The sequence below is a fragment of the Somniosus microcephalus genome, chromosome 3 (assembly GCF_052327205.1).
Source record: "Somniosus microcephalus isolate GS21.2 chromosome 3, FLI_Smic_1.0, whole genome shotgun sequence".
Taxonomy (NCBI): domain Eukaryota; kingdom Metazoa; phylum Chordata; class Chondrichthyes; order Squaliformes; family Somniosidae; genus Somniosus; species Somniosus microcephalus.
In genome coordinates this window covers 356,027,640-356,047,283 of record NC_140989.1, presented here as the reverse complement: position 1 = coordinate 356,047,283, position 19,644 = coordinate 356,027,640, and the positions used below count along the sequence as shown (strand labels likewise).

The following is a 19,644-nucleotide window of genomic DNA, read 5'->3' as shown; positions in this document are numbered from 1 at the left end:
ATACTCAAGATGTGGTCTCACCAAGGCCCTGTACAACTGCAGCAAGACATCCTTGTTCCTGTACTCAAACCCTCTCATTGCGAAGGCAAACATACCATTTGCCTTCTTAACCGCCTGCTGCACCTGCATGCTTAACTTCAGCGACTGGTGCACAAGGACACCCAGGTCTCGTTGCACTTCCCCTTCTCCCAATCTAGTGCCATTCAGATAATAATCTGCCTTCCTGTTTTTGACACCAAAGTGGATAACCTCACATTTATCCACGTTATATTGCATCTGCCATGCTTCTGCCCAATCACTCAACCTGTCCAAATCATACTGGAGTTTCTCGGCATCCTCCTCACAGCACACACGCCCACCCAGCTTTGTGTCGTCTGCAAACTTGGAGATGTTACATCTAGTTCCCTTGTCTAGATCATTAATATATATTGTGAATAGCTGGGGTCCAAGGACCGATGACTGCGGTACCCCACTAGTCACTGCCTGCCACTCGGAAAAAGACCCGTTTATTCCAACTCTTTGCTTTCTGTCTGCCAACCAGTTCTCTATCGAAGTCAATACCTTGCCCCCAATCCCATGTGAAATAGTGGTGCCTCTGGTATCTCGTTTTACATAGAAACATAGACGATAGGAGCAGGAGTAGGCCAGTCGGCCCCTCGAGCCTGCTCCGCCATTCAATGCGATCATGGCTGATCATCCAAATTCAGTACCCTGTCCCTGCTTTCTCCCCATATCCCTTGATCCCTTTAGCCTTAAGAAATATACCTAACTCCTTCTTGAATATATTTAATGAATTGGCCTCAACTGCCTTCTGTGGTAGAGAATTCCACAGGTTCACCACTCTCTGGGTGAAGAAATTCCTCCTCATCTCTGTCCTAAATGGCTTACCCCTTATCCTTAGACTGTGACCCCTGGTTCTGGACCCCGCCATCGGGAACATCCTTCCTGCATCTAGCCTGTCTAGTCCTGTTAGAATTTTATAAGTTTCAATGAGATCCCCTCTCATTCTTCTAAACTCCAGCGAGTATAAGCCCAATCGACCCAATCTCTCCTTTTAATTGACCTATTTAAAGAAATGTTTTTCTGTAGCATTTTTTGTCCTCTCCTCTTCCCTTCTACTCATGAATGCATCAATTCCTTGCTGGGGTAGAGTTCCACTGGCGCCCTCCAGTGCCTTCATGTTTGAGCCTAGACAGTGCCAGCAGGCTATTAAACTGCAAGGGCATCACAGCTGAGCTAGGTCATGTCCTCACAACACCCACATACATGCATTACAATTTTGGTCTGCGTGTACCTTCAGCAGAAGTAACTTGTCTAATCTCAGTGTGAAGCCATCTGTCCTCATTATTGTTGACTCTGGCTGCACACTTTTACGCAGCCTATTGCCTCTTGAAGTTTTTTAAAATTCATTTTTATGGGATGTGGGCGTCACTGGCAAAGCCAGCATTTATTGCCCATCCCTAATTGCCCTAGAGAAGGTGGTGGTGAGCCGCTGCCTTGAACTGCTGCAGTCCGTGTGGTGAAGGTACTCCCACAGTGCTGTATGGTAGGGAGTTCCAGGATTTTGACCCAGCGATGACGAAGGATCAGCGATATACTTCTAAGTCAGGATGATGTGTGACTTGGAGGGGAACTTGGAGGTGGTGGTGTTCCCGTGTGTCTGCTGCCCTTGTCCTTCTAGGTGGAAGAGGTTGTGGGTTTGGGAGGCGCTGCCGAAGAAGACTTGGCGAGTTGCTGCAGTGCATCTTGTAGATACACACTGCAGCCACGGTACGCCAGTGGTGGAGGGAGTGAATGTTGAAGGTGGTAGAGGGGGTGCCAATCAAGTGGGCTGCTTTGTCCTGATGGTGTCGAGCTTCTTGAGTGTTATTGGAGCTGCACTCATCCAGGCAAAGGGAGAGTATTCCATCACACTCCTTACTTGTGCCTTGTAGATGGTAGAAAGGCTTTGGGGAGTCAGGAGGTGAGACACTCGCTGCAGAATACCTAGCCTCTGACCTGCTCTTGTTGCCACAGTATTTATGTGGTTGGTCCAGTAAAGTTTCTGGTCAATGGTCACCCCCAGGATGTTGATGGTGGGGGATTTGGCGATGATAATGCCATTGAATGTCGAGGGGCGGTGGTTAGACTCTCGCTTGTTGGAGATAGCCAATGCCTGGCACTTGTGTGGCGCGAATGTTACCTGCCACTTATCAGCCCAAGCCTGAATGTCGTCCAGGTCTTGGTGCATGCGGGCATGGACTACTTCATTATCTGAGGAGTTGTGAATGGCGCTGAACTCTGCACTCAGTGAACATCCCCATTTCTGACCTTATGTTGGAGGGAAGGTCATTGATGAAGCAGCTGAAGATGGTTGGGCCTAGGACACTGCCCTGAGGAACTCCTGCAGCGATGTCCTGAGGCTGTGATGATTGACCTTCAATCACCACAACCATCTTCCTTTGTGCTAGGTATGACTCCAGCCAGTCTGATTCCCATTGACTTCAGTTTTACTCGGGCTCCTTGATGCCACACTCGGTCAAATGCTGCCTTGATGTCAAGGGCAGTCACTCTCACCTCACCTCTGGAATTCAGATCCTTTGTCCATGTTTGGACCAAGGCTGTAATGAGGTCAGGAGCCAAGTGGTCTTGGCGGAACCCAAACTAGGCATCAGTGAGCAGGCTATTGGTGTGTAAGTGTTGCTTGATAGCACTGTTGATGACACCTTCCATCAGTTTGCTGATGATTGAGAGTAGACTGATGGGGCGGTAATTGGCCGGGTTGGATTTGTCCTGCTTTTTGTGGACAGTACATACCCGGGCAGTTTTCCACATTGTTGGATAGATGCCAGTGTTGTAGCTGTACTAGAACAGCTTGGCTAGAGGCGCGGCTAGTTCTGGAGCACAAGTCTTCAGCACGATAGCCGGGATGTTGTCAGGACCCTTAGCCTTTGCTGTATCCAGTGCGCTCACCCGGTTCTTCATACCACGTGGAGTGAATTGAATTGGCTGAAGACTGGCTTCTGTGATGGTGGGGACCTCCGGTGGAGGCCGATATGGATCATCCACTCGGCACTTCTGGCTGAAGGTGGTTACAAATGCTTCAGCCTTGTCTTTTGCACTCACGTGCTGGGCTCCACCATCATTGAGGATGGGGATATTCATGGGGCCTCCTCCTCCCATTAGTTGTTTAATGGTCCACCACCATTCATGACTGGATGTGGCAGGACTGCAGAGCTTTGATCTGATCCGTTGATTGTGGGATCACTTAGCTCTGTCTATAACATGCTGCTTCCGCTTTTTAGCATGCATGTAGTCCTGTGTTGCAGCTTCCCCAGGTTGGCACCTCATTTTTAGGTATGCCTGGTGCTGCTCCTGGCATGCTCTTCTACACTCCTTGTTGAACCAGAGTTGGTCCCCTGGCTTGGTGTTAATGGTAGAGTGAGGGAAATGCCGGGCCATGAGATTGTGGTGGAATACAATTCTGCTGCTGCTGGTCCACAGTGACTCATGGATGCCCAGTTTTGAGCTGCTAGATCTGTTCTGAATCTATCCCATTTAGCACGGTGGTAGTGCCACACAACACGATGGAGGGTGTCCTCAGTGTGAAGACGGGACTTCGTCTCCACAATGACTGTGCGGTGGTCACTGCTACCAATACTGTCATGGACAGATGCATCTGCGACAGGTAGATTGGTGAGGATGAGGTCAAGTAGGTTTTTCTGTCGTGTTGGTTCTCTTATCACCTGTCGCAGGCCCAGACTGGCAGCTAGGTCCTTCAGGACTCGGTCAGTAGTGGTGCTACCGAGCCACTCTTGGTGATGGACATTGAAGTCCCCCACCCAGAGTACATTCTGTGACCTTGCCTCTTCCAAGTGGTGTTCAACATGGAGGAGTACTGATTTATCAGCTGAGGGAGGGCGGTAGGTGGTAATCAGCAGGAGATTTCCTTGCCCATGCTTAACCTGAAGCCATGAGATTTCATGGGGTCCGGAGTCAATGCTGAGGACTCCCAGGGCTTCCCGACTGTATACCACTGTGCCGCCACCCCTGGTGGGTCTGTCCTGCTGATGGTGGAGTTTGGGGACATTGGCTGAAAGATATGATCCTGTGAGTGTGACTATGTCAGGCTGTTGCTTGACTAGTCTGTGGGACAGCTCTCCCAATTTTGGCACAAGTCCCCAGATGTTGGTGAGGAGGACTTTGCAGAGTTGACTGGGCTGGGCGTGCCATAGCTGGTGATGAGGTCGATGCCGGGTGGTCTGTCCGGTTTCATTTTTATTATTTTGTTTTGTAGCGGTTTGTTTCAACTGAGTGCCATTTCAGAGGGCCATTAAGAGTCGACCACATTGTGGGTCTGGAGTCACATGTAGGCCAGACCAGGTAAGGACGGCAGATTTACTTCCCTAAAGGACATTAGTGAACCAGGTGGGTTTTTACGACAATCCGATGGTTTCCATTACTGATATTAGTAATTATTCCAGATTTATTTAATCTAACTGAATTTAAATTCCCCAGCTGCTGTGGCGGGATTTGAACTCCCGTCTCTGGATCATTAGTTCAGGCCTCTGGATTACTAGCCCAGTGACATTACCACCACGCTATCATTTCCAGTTGCAAAAGTGACTGTGTCCACGCTGATATTGGTTGAATGCAACGGCAAGGGTTTATCCAGAAACTAATTGGATTTAGATAAAGATGACCCTGTTTGTTTGTCAACCGTGCCGCAGTGGGCAGCGCACTCACCTGAGTCAGGAGGTCGTGGGTTCAAGCCCCACTCCAGAGACTTGAGCACAAAATCTAGGCTGACACTTTGGTGCACCACTGAGGGAGTGCTGCGCTGTCGGAGGTGCCGTCTTTTGGATGAGATGTTAAACTGAGGCCCCGTCTACCCTCTTAGATGGCGTAAAAGTTCCCATGGCACTTTTTCGAGGAAGAGCAGGGGAGTCCTGGCCAATATGTATCCTGCAAAAAACAGATTATCTGGTCATTACAGGAAACTTTGTGCTATCCGGCACCCACGGGACCGAGCTGCTGCCGTTGCCTAAAAGGTGCCGTACTCTCCAGAGTTAATGTTGAGAGATACGGAGATTCTTATCTCTCTATTTGACAACAAACACTGTTGCTTAGCAACAGCTTCTAAACACTCGGGTGTGGCCCTAAAGCTCTGTAGCTGAAGCTGTTGCTATAGCTACAGACCTTGCACAGCTTGACTGTTCAAACAAAGCAAAAAAATCAAACAAAAAGAATAAAAAACGGCTGCTGATTTTTGCCGGTGGCTCCAGATTGCCGGATAGCTCACCTCCGGATAGCACAAAGTTTCCTGTATTATATTTCTGTTTGTTAGAACTTGCTGTGCTCAAATTGGCTGCCGCCTTTCCTACATTACATCAGTGACTACACTTCATGAGTACTTAATTGTCTGTAAAATGCTTTGGGATGTCCTGAGGATGTGAAAGGCGCTATATAAATACAAGTCTTTCCTCTCAATGCCCCAAAATGGCAGTTGTTTCGGTTAAATCAGAGTCTTTTACCTAAATGCCCCTGAATTTCTATGCATGTATGCATAGGAAGAAAGCTCGGGGCTTGGAAAATGCAGATTAGGAATCTGTGACTAAGAAGTAATGCAAAAGTATGAGAACAAGATATGTAAATTGGTTATGTGACTGAATATGATCAAAAATGAGTAACTGCATTGCCAGACGTAGTTGATGTTTTGCATCAGTCCCTGTCTTTCGATGGATGTGCATGGGTTTTTAAACTGTTGCTTTATGCGAGTTGTGATACAGTAGATTGGACGCAAACAAGGAATGTGGAGAGCATTACTATTTTCTGGCCTATTTTGGATTTCTGCTTGCTACAGTGCAATGCGTTCTGTTTGCTTAATAAAATCAATCTGAAACGTCAGACTTGCACCAGACTATGTGTGGTGTGGGGGAGGAGAGAGGGGAGGTGAAGCCCTTTTGCTGTTTCACATGATTCCCAGCACTGAGGGCAATAAGATCTCTAGCATTTTCAGAATTCTGCTAGCTGCAAGAAAGTGCACCCTGCTTTGAAGCACAGCCCTCCCCGCAACAAACATGTGGCTGAAACATGCGGGGCACATTCCGCTTAGAACATGTGATGTTTGGCCTTGTGCGATGCTGGGAGCTGGAGAGATAGCAAGCAGTCTGGAAGCCATTCATTCAGCACAATCTGCCCCTCCCCCAAGCATGGCAGCCTCAGAAGGGCAATGAATTGACAGTTTGCAGGGCCTTCTCCCCCCAACCTCCTCCTTTCCCCAGGCCGAACGAATCCCCCACAAACCAAGACCGAATGAGCTGCCTCAACCCCTGCATTGCTCCCATTGCAAGCACACTAATGCCAAGAGACCTGATGTATCAATACAGTCTTCCTGCAAGCAATGTGCAATCAAAATGGATTCATAATGTATATGAACATTTTCGAGAATTCAGTGTTATCAAAAAAAAGTCAGCATTTCCACTCTGTTTAACAATGTCAGAATGATGTCTGTAAGGTCACCACTCTCAGTGCTTGTCATTCATCCAGGCGGATAGTACAGGAAACTTTGTGCTATCCGGCACCGACGGGACCGAGCTGCTGCCGTTCCCTCAAAACTGCCGGACACTCCAGAGTTAATGTTGAAACATACGGAGATTTTCATCTCCGTATGAATCAACAAACCCTGTTGCTTAGCAACAGCCTCTAAACAGTCGGTAAGCGTCTCTGTAGCGTCTCTAACTGAAGCTGTTGCTTAGCTACAGACCTTGCAGAGCTTGACTGTTCAAAAAAAGCAAAAAAAAGAATAAAAAACGGCTCCTGATTTTTGCCGGTGGCTCGAGCTTGCCGGACGGTTCGCCTCTGGATAACTCAAAGTTTCCTGTAAGTGGGTGGTCATCCAGCAGGTTAGGAAAAAGAGGCGGGCAGAGCAAGAATCCTCCGGGACTATGGCGCTCACAGACCGGTTTTCAGTGCTGAATACCGGTAAATAATATTCCAAAATTCTCAACGAATACACATTCCATTGAGAAATAAAAACTCCACGGGAAAAATGATCCATCTGTGGCTAACTAAAGAAGTTAAGGATAGCATTAGATTAAAAGAAGCAGCTTATAATGTTGCGAAGAATAGTAGTAAGCTTGAGGATTGGAAGAGCTTTAGAAAGCAGCAAAGGATGACCAAAAAACTGATAAAAAGGGTGAAAATAGAATGAGAGTAAACTAGCAAGAAATATAAAAATAGATTATAAGAGCGTCTACAAGTATGTAAAAAGGAAGAGAGTAGTGAAAGCCAATGTGGGCCCCTTCGAGGCTGAGACAGAAATTATAATGGGAAATAAGGAAATGGCAGAAACTTTAAACAAATATTTTGTATCTGCCTCCACAGTAGAAGACACAAAAAGCATACCAAAAATAGTGGGGAACCAAGGGGCTAATGAGTGTGAAATAATTAATATCAGTAGAGAAAAAGTACTGGAGAAATTAATGGGACTAAAAGCCGACAAATCCCCTGGACCTGATGGCCTACATCCTAGGGTTCTAAAAGAGGTGGCTGCAGAGAGAGTGGATGCATTGGTTGTGATCTTCTGAAATTCCCTAGATTCTACAACGGTCCCAGCAGATTGGAAGGTAGCAAATGTAACCCCACTATTCAAGAAAGGAGGGAGAGAGAAGACTCCAGGCCAGTTAGCCTGACATCAGTCGTTGGGGAAAATGCTGGAATCCATTGTTAAGAAAGTGGTAGAAGATCATAATATGATTAGCGCAGAGTCAACATGGTTTTAGGAAAGGCAAATCGTGTTTAACAACATTTTTTGAGGATGTAACTAGCATGGTAGATAAAGGGGAACCAGTGGATGTAGTATATTTGGATTTCCAAAAGGCATTCGATAAGGTGCCACATAAAAGGTTGCTACGCAAGATAAGGGCTCATGGGGTTGAGGGTAATATATTAACATAAATATAGTCTCAGAATAAGGACTGAGATGAGGAGAAATTCCTTCACTCAGAGGGTGGTGAATCTTTGGAATTCTCTACCCCAGAGGGCTGTGGAGGCTCAGTCGTTGAGTATATTCAAGACAGAGATTGATAGATTTTTGAATATTAAGGGAATCGAGGGATATGGGGATAGTGCAGGAAAGTGGAGATGAGGTAGAAGATCAGCCATGATCCTATTGAATGGCGGAGCAGGCTCGAAGGGCCAAATGGCCGACTCCTCCTATTTTTTATGTTCTTATAGAGGATTGGTTAACAGATGAAAAACAGAGAGTGGGGATAAACGGGTAATTTTCAGGTTGGCAGACTGTAACTAGTGGGGTGCTGCAAGGATCAGTGCTTGGGTCTCAGCTATTTGCAATTTATATATTATATTGAAGGTGGCAGGGTAGGTTGAGAAAGCGGTTAAAAATGCATACGGGATCCTGGGCTTTATAAATAGAGGCATAGAGCACAAAAGCAAGGAAGTTATGATGAACCTTTAGAAAACACTGGTTCGGCCACAACTGGAGTATTGTGTCCAATTCTGGGCACTTTAGGAAGGCTGTGAAGGCTGTAGAGAGGGTGTAGAAAAGATTTACAAGAATGGTTCCCAGGTTGAGGGACCTCAGTTACGTGGATAGACTGGAGAAGCTGAGGTTGTTCTCCTCAGAGTAGAGAAGATTGAGAGGAGATTTAATAGAGGTGTTCAAAATCATGCGAGGTCTAGACAGAGAAGATAAAGAGAAACTGTTCCCATTGGCGGAAGGGTCGAGAACCACAGATTTAAGGTGATTGGCAGAAGAACCAAAGGCGACGTGAGGAAAAACTTTTTTACGCAGCAAGTGGTTAGGATCTGGAATGCACTGCCTGAAAGGGTGGTGGAGGCAGATTCAATTGTGGCTTTCAAAAGGGAAGTATCTGAAGGAAAAAAATTTGCAGGGCTGAGGGGAAAGGACGGGGGAGTGGGACTAGCTGAAGTGCTCTTGCAGCGAGCTGGCACGGACTTAATGGGCTGAATGGCCTTCTACTGTGCTGTAATGATTCTATGTTTATATTAATGACCTAGATGAAGGGACAGAGTGTAATGTATCCAAGTTTGCTGATGATACAAAGCTAGGTGGGAAAGTAATCTGTGAGGACACAAAGGTGGCAGATGGAGTATAATGTGGGGAAATGTTGGCCTTTATTGCAAGGGGGTTGGAGTACAAGAGTAAGGAAGTCTTGCGACAATTGTACAGGTGAGACCACACCTGGAGTACTGTGCACAGTTTTGGTCTCCTTATCTGAGGAAGAATATACTTGCCTTAGAGGCGCTTCACTCGATTGTTTCCTGAGATGAGAGGATTGTCCTATGAGGAGAGATTGTGTAGATTGGGCCTATACTCGCTGGAGATGAGATGAATGAGAGGTGATCTCATTGAAACATAAGATTCTGAGGGGGATTGACAGGGTAGATGCTGAGAGGATGTTTCCCCTGGCTGGAGAGTCTAGAACTAGGGGGCACAGTCTCAGGATAAGGGGCCGGCCTTTTAAGGCTGAGATGAGGAGGAATTTCTTCACTGAGGGTTGTGAATCTTTGGAATTCTCTGCCCCAGAGGGCTGTGGCTGCTGAGTCGTTGAGTATGTTCAAGGCTGAGAGAGAGAGATTTTTGGACTCATGGGGAATCAAAGGACTATGGAGATAGGGCGGGAAAGTGGAGTTGAGGTCGAAGATCAGCCATGGTCTTACTGAATGGTGGAGCAGGCTCGAGGGGTCGTATGGCCTACTCCTCCTAATTCTTGCGTTCTTATGAGGGTGATGACATCTTGAACGAGTGTAGTCCAGGGAAAAGCTGAAAATGGCAGGTCAGACCCTGTAGCAGCATAAAAGAAAGCAAGAAACAACTTTCTTTTATATAGCGCCTTTCATGACGTCCAAAGCGCTTTCCAGCCAATAGTCACTATTGTAATGTAGGGAATGTGGTAGCCAGTTGGTACGCAGCAAGGACCCACAAACAGCACTGATTTTGAGGTTGGTTAAGGGATAAATATTTACCAGGATACCGGGGAGAATTTCCCTGCTCCTCTTCGAAGTAGTACTATGGGATCTTTTACGTTAAACTGTGACCATGTCTGTCCTCTCAGGTTAACGTCTGATCCGAAAAATGGCACCTCCGACAGTGCAGCACTCCCTCAGTACTGCACTGGAGTGTCAGCCTGGATTTTGTGCTGAAGTCTCTGGATTGGGACTTGAACCCACAACCTTTTCACTCCGAGGTGAGGGTGCTGCCCACTGAGCCACAGATGAATGATATCCGAGAGCTGGGAGTGGTCTCGCTCTTTTAAGAAAATGACAGGGGAGCATATGGGTGTTTTACAATGCCTATAAAAGAAAGGGCAAAGTAGAATCACAATCGAAACTTACTGAACCAAGCATGGCATGAACAGCGTGCTTGAAAAGGGATCAGAGCTTTATAGAGGCTGAAGGGCAAGATAAAAAGGGAACGGTAAGAAAGGAACACAGTCTGTGATGCTTGAAATAACTTCAGCTGTATAGGGCCACTTAAGTGGGAAAAAAATGAGGACAAATTTAAAGGCCAGTGAATGCTTGTTGTGGGTTGTCTGGCGTGATCTTGTTGTAGCTTGAGGGAGCGTTTGCCATAAAGCCTGAAAACTGCAGTCAGTATCTGCAACAACTGTTGGGTGACGTTGCTGGGATTTTTTATTTAGGGTAATGAAAACACTTCCATTTTGCAGACGCTGCAGCTCACACTTTGTGCTATCAGTGGGTAAACAGTGTCTTGTCTGTTGTGCATTTACCTCAGTTGGCGGGCAGTGTCTTCCAGCTCGTGACGGGCTCTTCTGCATTTCAGTCTCGAGGGTGTTGTGAATGGATTTAAAGGATAATTCCCACCATTCACAACACAGCTACTCGGGGTTATACTGTTTCACTTGGCTGAGAGCTCTGTTTACGCTGCTCTATATAGGAGATGGCTAAGATTCCAGTGTCCATTTCTGCTCCGGGCAGTGCATAGTGAAACATTCCGTGACTGCACTGATATTCTTTATGTGCCGGGATCCATGCAGTGAGGGAAACTTGAATTATTTAAAGATGATTTTTTTTCCGGTTTGGTTTCATACTGGAATCAAATTGCGTTTAAAAACAAGTTTTACTTTTTCTACTAACTTCTTCCTTAATGAAAGAAACTTTCAAACCTTCTCTTCTAATATTCTCCTAAATCCAGGCAGCTAACTGGGGCCTCATTAGGAAGGTAGGAAAGGGGAGAAACTATGCAGCCTATCCCAGATCGCCCTGTTGTATAGGACTGCACTCACAGCCCAATCAGACCACTTTGATTTACTTGGCACCAAGCCTGTTTCTCTGTTGAATCTTTCAGTAAGTATTTTTGAGCGTTGGCACTGATTGCTTTGGGGAGATTCTTTGAAGCCTTTTGTTACCAGATTGTAATGTTTCTCTGCTTTGCTGCTGGCTGAAAGTGCATGTCAATCTAAGGCCTCTTTCCTTAAGATAGGTATTTCCCCGCCCCCACCCCCCATTCTACCGTGGAGTTCAGGATTGCCATTGCCATCTAATCACAGGTGAATACTTTTTTTCTCCCTTGAAATCTCTGAATTTAAAAGAAGCTGTGTTGACACGTACATTTTATTTCTAAGCCACACAGCAAGGAGTGTGTGTTTTATCTGCAGGCTACTGCAGTCTCTCAAAGCAGCAAATAGATACTATCTTTCATTTTGAAATTTCTTTGTTGTTTGTTGCTCTTTTCTCCCAGTTATATCTCCTCCTCTCTCTCTTTTTGTTCTCCACTCCCAAAAGTGTTGACTTCTTGATGGTTTGTGTGCTGGGTGACACTGACAAGGCAATATTTATTGCCCAGCCCGAGGGCGTTCATAGTCAACAATGTAGTGTGGAACTGGAATAACAACAGAAGATGCTGGAAAAACTCAGCAGGCCAGGCAACATCCGTGGAGAGAAATTAGAGTCAACGTTTCGGGTCAAAACCCTTTATCAAGACTAAAGAGGCACAGGGAACGAAATAGATTAAGAGGCCAGGCTGGGAGAGAACAAAAGTGAAGAGGAGACATTAAGAGGTATTCAAAACGAGACGAGATGGTGATAGGACTAGTGGAGACAAAAGACGGCTCTAGATTAGGTGTGAAATGCGCTGGCAGAATGGGAGACAGCTGCCATGTGGGAGACAGGAAAAAAAAGGAAAAGGGGGGGGGGGGGGGGAAAGGCCGTTGACTCTAATTTCTCTCCACGGATGTTGCCTGGCCTGCTGAGTTTTTCTAGCATTTTCTGTTGTTATTTCGGATTTCCAGCATCTGCAGTATTTTGCTATCGTACTAGTGTGGAACTGGATTTGCATATAAACGAAAGAAAGAACTTGCATTTATAATGTGCCTTTCGTGACCTGACTATGTCCCTGACGTTGGCCCTGACGTAACGTTGGCAAGCGGAAGCCAAGCGCAAGGAGCGCACGTCAACCCAAGCACCCCACCCACCCGCCCCTTCAACCACCGTCTGCCCCACCTGTGACAGAGACTGTAGGTCCCGCATTGGACTCATCAGTCACCTGAGAACTCATTGTTAATGTGGAAGCAAGTCATCCTCGGTTCCGAGGGACTGCCTAAGAATGTCCCTGAGTGCTTTTTGAAGTGTAGTCACTGTTGTAGTGTAAGGGAACGCGGCAGCAAATTTGCGGACAGCAAGACTGGCGCGTATAGGCCGGATCGGGTAAGAGTGACAGATTCCCTTCCCTGAAGAAGAGTGACCGGTTCCCTTCCCTGAAGGACTAGTCAACCTGTTGGGTTTTTCTGACAGTCCAACAGCTTTCACGATGCTAGCCCATAAATCACCAAATTTATTGAATTCAGTTTCATAATTTGCTACGGTGGCATTTGACCTGGATTACTAGGTCAGGACCATAACCGGTAGACTACTGAGCCCTGTCCTATATGGCCATTCTTCATGTGTGAGTCTTACCAGTAAATGTCATTAGGCCATTCATCTGAGGGGGAAGGGGGAATCCTGTCTTCACCTGATGTCCACACAGGCACACCTTCGTCGGTGCTTGCTAAGTAGCGTTCAAGAGTAGGAAACCTCCCCAATCAGGCATGTTGAGGCAAGTTATAGCCCTGCGTGTCACGGGCTGAGATCATCAAGCACATTTAGACTAGAAATAGAGCCTGGGTTCTGTATGGCTCAGCCAATCACTAGGCAACCTTACTGAGTCCTTGGGGGGGGGGGGGGGGGGGGGGGGTTCCATTTTTTTCATGTGTGAGGGACATAATGGGGGGAATTTTAGCACCCCATGTTAGGTTAAAAATGTCAAAAATCTGAAACCCACCACGAACACGCCCACTTCCAGTTTTAACGGCGGCGGGTTGGAGAGTGGCCGACCAACTTGCTCTCGCGAGGCGGGTCAGTTATTTAAATAGCTGCCTGGAGCTCCCGCGCAGGCTGTTTGCCGGCTTCTCAATGGAAAAAGCGCGTATGCGTGGAAATTTGAATGGGTCGCACACCCCAAAAAATAATTAGAGGGAACATTGACTGGCACCAGTACTAGGAAAAGAGAGACCTGTTCTGTTCAGACAGGCTCCACTTAAACTGGGCTGGGACCAGTGTCTTGCCGAATCGAATAACTAGGGCTGTGGATGGGCTTTAAACTAAAAAGGGGGGTGGTGGGTGGGGTGGTTCAGGTGAGGGGAAAAGAGAAAAGTCAAGGCCATAGAGCAGTGTAGCAGTTTGGGTAAAGATAAGCAGAGGGTGACAGGAAGGGACAGAGAGTTTAATGGGAATAGTGCATCAGTGAATGTCAAATCAGGGGAAAATGGTGAAACGTTCAAATTAAAGGTGCTTTATCTGAATGCACAAAGCATTCATATTAAGATAGACAAATTAATGGCACAAATAGAGATAAATGGGTTTGATTTAATAGCCATTACAGAGACGTGGTTGCATGAAGGTTGGGAACTAAATATTTCAGGGTACTTGATGTTTCGAAAAGACAGACATAAGAACATAAGAAATAGGATCAGGAATAGGCCACTTGGCCCCTCGAGCCTGCTCCACCATTCAGTAAGATCATGGCTGATCTTGAGCTCAAAGCCACTTCCCAGCCCGCTCCCCATAACCCTTCACTCCCTTATCTTGCAAAAATTTGTCTATCTCCACTTTAAATGTATTTAATGACCCAGCCTCCACGGCTCTCTGGGGCAGAGAATTCCACAGATTTATGACCCTCGGAGAGAAGAAATTCCTCCTCATCTCAGTTCTAAAAGGGCGATCCTTTATACTGAGACCGCGCCCCCAAGTTCTAGATTTCCCCATGAGGGGAAACATCCTCTCTGCATCTAACCTGTCGAGCCCCCTCAGTATCTTATGTTTTGATAAGATCACCTCTCATTCTTCTAAATTCCAATGAGTATAGGCCCAGCCTGCTCAACCTTTCCTCATCTCTGGATTTAACCCAGTGAATTGTCCCTGAACTGCCTCCAATGCAAGTATATCCTTCCTTAAATAAGGAGACCAAAGCTGTACGCAGTACTCAAGGTGTGGTCTCACCAATACCCTGTACAGTTGTAGCAGGACTTCCCTGCTTTTATACTCCAACCCCTTTGAAATAAAGGCCAACGTTCCATTTGCCTTTTTGATTACTTGCTGTACCTGCATGCTAACTTTTTGTGTTTCATGCACAATGACCCCCAGGTCCCTCTGAACTGTAGCATTTTGCAATCTCTCTCCATTTAAATAATAGTTTGCTTTTTTATTTTTCCTGCCAAAGTGGATAACCTCACACTTTCCCACATTATACTCCATCTGCCAAATGTTTGCCCACTCATTTAGCCTGTCTATATCCCTTTGCAGGTTCTTTGAGTCCTCTGCACAACTTGCTTTCCCACCCATCTTTGTATCATCCGCAAACTTGGCTACATTACACTCGATCCCTTCATCCAAGTCATTAATGTAGATTGTAAATAATTGGGGCCCCAGCACTGATCCTTGTGGCACCCCACTAGTTACAAAATGGAAAAGGAGGAGCGGTAGTCCTGATGATAAAGGATGACATAAGGACAGTAGTGAGGAAGGATCTTGGCTCGGAAGAGCAGGAAGTAGAATCTGTATGGGTGGAGATAAGAAATAACAAGGGGCAGAAAACACTGGTGGGAGTAGTTTATAGGCCCCCTAACAGTAAATATACTGTTGGACAGACTATTAATCAAGAAATAGTAGGAGCTTGTAACAAAGGTAATACAATAATCGTAGAGGAGTAGGCCATACGACCCCTCGAGCCTGCTCCGCCATTCAATAAGATCATGGACGCTGCTCGACGTCAACTCCGCTTTCCTGCCCGACCTCCATATCCCTTGATTCCGTTAGAGTCCAAAAATCTATCTTATGTTCTTATTTGTTAAAATATTCCTAGTCACAAAATTAGCTTAGCAGTAAATGTATTGGTTAAATGTGAAGTTCGTAAACCATCTCCTTAAAGCTGTGTACACTGCTAATTGGTATCCTTCCTTCCTTAGGCAGTCCCTCGGAACCGAGGATGACTTGCTTCCACATTAACAATGAGTTCTCAGGTGACTGATGAGTCCAGTGTGGGACCTACAGTCTCTGTCACAGGTGGGGCAGACGGTGGTTGAAGGGGTGGGTGGGTGGGGTGCTTGGGTTGACGTGCGCTCCTTGCGCTGCCTGCGCTTGGCTTCCGCTTGCTCCCGACGAAGAGACCGAAGTGTTCGGCGCCTTCCCGGATGCTTCTCCTCCACTTTGTGCGGTCTTGGGCCAGTAATTCCCAGGTGTCGGTGGGGACTTTTTCAAGGAGGCTTTGAGGGTGTCCTTGAAGCGTTTCCTCTGCCCACCTGGGGCTCTCTTGCCGTGCCGGAGCTCCGAATAAAGCGCTTGTTTTGGGAGTCTCGTATCGGGCATGCGGACAATGTGACTCGTCCATCGGAGCTGATTGAGCGTGGTCAGAGCTTCGATGCTGGGGATGCTGGCCTGAGCAAGAACACTGAGGCTGGTGCGCCTATCCTGCCAATGGATTTGCAGGATCTTGCAGAGGCAGCGTTGGTGGTACCTCTCCAGTGCTTTGAGGTGCCTGCTGTACCTGGTCCATGTCTCTGAGGCATACAGCAGGGCAGGTATCACTGCTGCCCTGTAGACCATGAGCTTAGTGCCGGGTTTGAGGTCCTGGTCTTCAAACACTCTCTTCCTCAGGCGACCGAAGGCTGCACTGGCACACTGAAGGCGGTGTTGGACTTCGTCGTCGACGTCTGCCCTTGTTGACAGTAGGCTCCCAAGGTATGGAAAGTGGTCCACATTGTCCAAGGCCTTGTCGTGGATTTTGATAATCAGGGGGCAGCACTGTGTGGCGGGGGCAGGTTGGTAGAGGACCTTTGTCTTACGGATGTTTAGTGTAAGGCCCATGCTCTCGTACGCTTCGGTGAAGGTGTTTACGATGGTTTGGAGTATACTCGCATATAAAACAACAATTTTGCAAGACAACCCGCACACTCTAAAACCAAAAGATCTGTGTCACTCGTACAAGGCTAGGATCGACATGTAAAAGCTTTTATCTACAAAGATTGTCAGCTGGTACCCGCAAGTACTTGTTCTCTGTCTTTCTCATTTCGACCAGCAGATTCCTGTCAACTGTTGCTCTACCCCCTCCAGCACTGTGATATCGAACGCTTGCTTTTGACTGCAATCCTGGCTCACTGATTTTTAAATCTCCTCTCCACGTGGCTGTTTCCAGTTTTTAAATTGGTAGCAGGAGCTTGGATTGATGTTGGGAGGGAAAGTTGCTGTTTAAGTTTCACGGCACTTTTTACATGAGTATATTATTTGGGAGCAAGAGTTGTTAGGAATGCATTGATATGGTGCTGCTGTATCCTTAGTGAAATTGCTTCACTGGGAGGGTAACCTGTGGGCTGGGCTGGGGTGGGGGGGTTGGTGGGGATATAACTTGTGTAACACGATTCCTCACCCACCACTTTTAGCTCCAAACCGGGACATACATTTCCAGTCTTAATGCCACAGGAAACTCTCGATTTACCGGCACCTAAATAACCGGAAATCTCTCTTAACCGGCAAAATTCAGGAATAGGTTCAGGTAAGTTTTACTTCATATTAGTGGCCGTGTAACCGGGGTTCCTGGATCTGTGGCCGTGTAACCGGGGTTCCTGCACCTGTTGCCATGCAACAGGGACGCCTGGATCTGTGGCCGTGCGCGGGGCTCTCGTACCTTAGTAAGTATACCTCTCGGTAATCCGGACTTTTTGATCAACCGGCACTATGCCGGTCCCGTCGGTGCCAGATAAAAAAGAGTTTCCTGTATTTCTACCTTAAGGTGCAGACATTAAACTCCCCAAAATACAATTTCATGTACTAAATGCGTGAAGCCCTAAAAGCCCAGCTGCAATTGTTTTAAGAGAAACTAGAATGTAACACTTTGAAGGGGAGCGAGTGAACTACATCCCCTCTGGTTATTGAGTGTTGTTGATGGGAATCTGGGGCAAGTCATTGCCCATCCTTGTATGCGCAGTCCACAGAGCAATCATTACACATGCAAGGAAGAGAAGCAGACAGGATTGAGTTCAAAACTGAGACCGGTCGCCTGTCACTTTAATTCACCGCCCCATTCCCACTCCGACCTCACTGTACTCGGGCTCTTGCATTGTTCCACGGAAGCTCAGCGTAAGCTCGAGGAACAGCACCTCATCTTTCGATTAGGCACTTTACAGCCTTCCGGACTCAATATCGAGTTCAACAATTTCAGATCATAACCATGGCCCCTATTACATTTTTACTTATATTTTATCCACATCTTTGTTTTGGCCCTTTTCCCCCCCCCCCCCCCCCCTTTTTTTTTCTCTCCCACATGGCAGCTGTCTCCCATTCTGCCAGCGCATTTCACACCTAATCTAGAGCTGTCTTTTGTCTCCACTGTCCTATCACCACCTCGTCTCGTTTTGAATACCTCATAATGTCTCTTCACTTCTTTTGTTCTCTCCCAGCCCTCCTTTCGATCTATTTCATTTCCTTTCCAGTTTTGAAAAAGGGTTCGACCCGAAACGTCGACTCTATTTTCTCTCCACGGATGTTGCCTGGCCTGCTGAGTTTTTCCAGCATTTTCTGTTGTTATTTCGGATTTCCAGCATCTGCAGTATTTTGCTATCGTACCATCGATAGATTTTTGTTAGGCAAGGGTATTAAGGGATAGAGAACCAAAGCGGGTAAATGGAGCTGAGATACAGATGAGCCATGATCTAATTGAATGGCGGAACAGGCTCGGGGTGCCAGTCCTGCTCCTATATGAGTTAGTATCTCAAGTAGCTGATACTAACCGGTCCAGGTGTTCTGATTTAGGATTTATCCACCAACGAGGCAACAGCATTAGGAACAGCCCTTTGCACACCTCCAGGGCCTCAAAGTAACAAATAAAAAATGTAAGCACACTTAGGATTGTGTTGACCTGGATTACGAGGGCTCGCAGGCTGTAGTTTGGACACCCCAGTTGTGGTGTACATTTGTACTGGAGCTACCTGTCTTAGACTGGATTGTGTCTTGTTTATACAACCTGGCCCCAAATCACATTCCCAATCCGGTCCGTTTCTGATGTGGAAGTTGTATTATCAGCTTTGTATCGCTGCAAATCAGAAACCAATTTTCAGATATTCTAAAGTGGCAGACTAGCTCGAGGAACAGCAAATCATCTTCCGATTAGGCACTTTGCAGTCTTCCGGACTCAATATCGAGTTCAATAATTTCAGATCATAACCTCGGCCTCTTACTTTTTTCCTTTTAATTTTTTCCACCCCTTTGCTTTGGGTCCTCCTTCCCCCACCCCCCCCTCCTTTTGTTTCTCTCTCTCACCTGGCAGCTGTCCTTATCCTGCCAGTACACTTCACACCTAATCTCGGCTGCCTTTTGTCTCCACGGGCCCATTACCATCTCATCTGGCTTCTAATACCTTTTATTGTCTCCTTTTCTTCTTTTGTTCGATCGCAGCTTTGCCTTTGATCTTTTTATTTTCTTTCCAGTTTTGAAGAAGGGTTTCAACCCGAAACGTCAACTCAAATTTCTCTCCACGGATGTTGCCTGACCTGCTGAGTTTTTCCAGCATTCTCTGTTGTTATTTTGGATTTCCAGCATCTGCAGTATTTTGCTATCCGACTAGCTGAAATGTCTGTTGAGTTGGAGGCGGGGCAGGATTTGCGGCAGGACTTCCGGCAACAGTATATTTTACAGCAAACAAAGTCTGTTTACTTAGCAAACAGCAACACAGTCAATTTACAGAGTCTATTTAAAAAGAGTCTCTGCGAACTACAGCAAACCGAACTCGGCAACTTCTCCCGATAAAAACCGGGTGATTTCTCCAGCAAAATGCAGTGAATGGAGGATGGCTACATAATACAAATGATGTGCGTAAAATCAATCCCAGTCACTTACAGCAGTGCGGGCTCCAGGCATGATTGACGGGGGATTTACCCAATCATCTCCATTCTGGCCGAGAATAGCGGTGTAACTATATCCAGCCCTCACTGTGTTAGGAAGGTCAATTTGTAAATTGCTTTGGAAGGTCATGTGTCCTACGTACTAAAATCTTTCATGTCAATCTAAGATTTTAAATTCTTTGAGCCTTGTTAGCAATGGTTTGAAAGCCTTGACTAGAGAATTGGGTGAAGT

At 46.6% G+C, this 19,644-nt stretch overlaps 1 protein-coding gene across 4 annotated transcripts in view; it reads left to right on the top strand.

Annotated features, from left to right (window-relative positions):
- The window catches only part of zzz3 (zinc finger, ZZ-type containing 3), a 153,894-nt gene that overhangs the window by 31,012 nt on the left and 103,238 nt on the right, over window positions 1-19,644 (top strand). Inside the window, exon 2 of one of the 4 annotated variants that reach the window (XM_085983454.1) lies at window positions 4,277-4,362. The exons of the other annotated variants lie outside the window; for them this stretch is intronic. The gene's annotated coding sequence lies outside the window, so the exon portion shown is untranslated. The remainder of the gene's footprint in view (window positions 1-4,276; window positions 4,363-19,644) is intronic. 4 annotated transcript variants of the gene reach the window in all.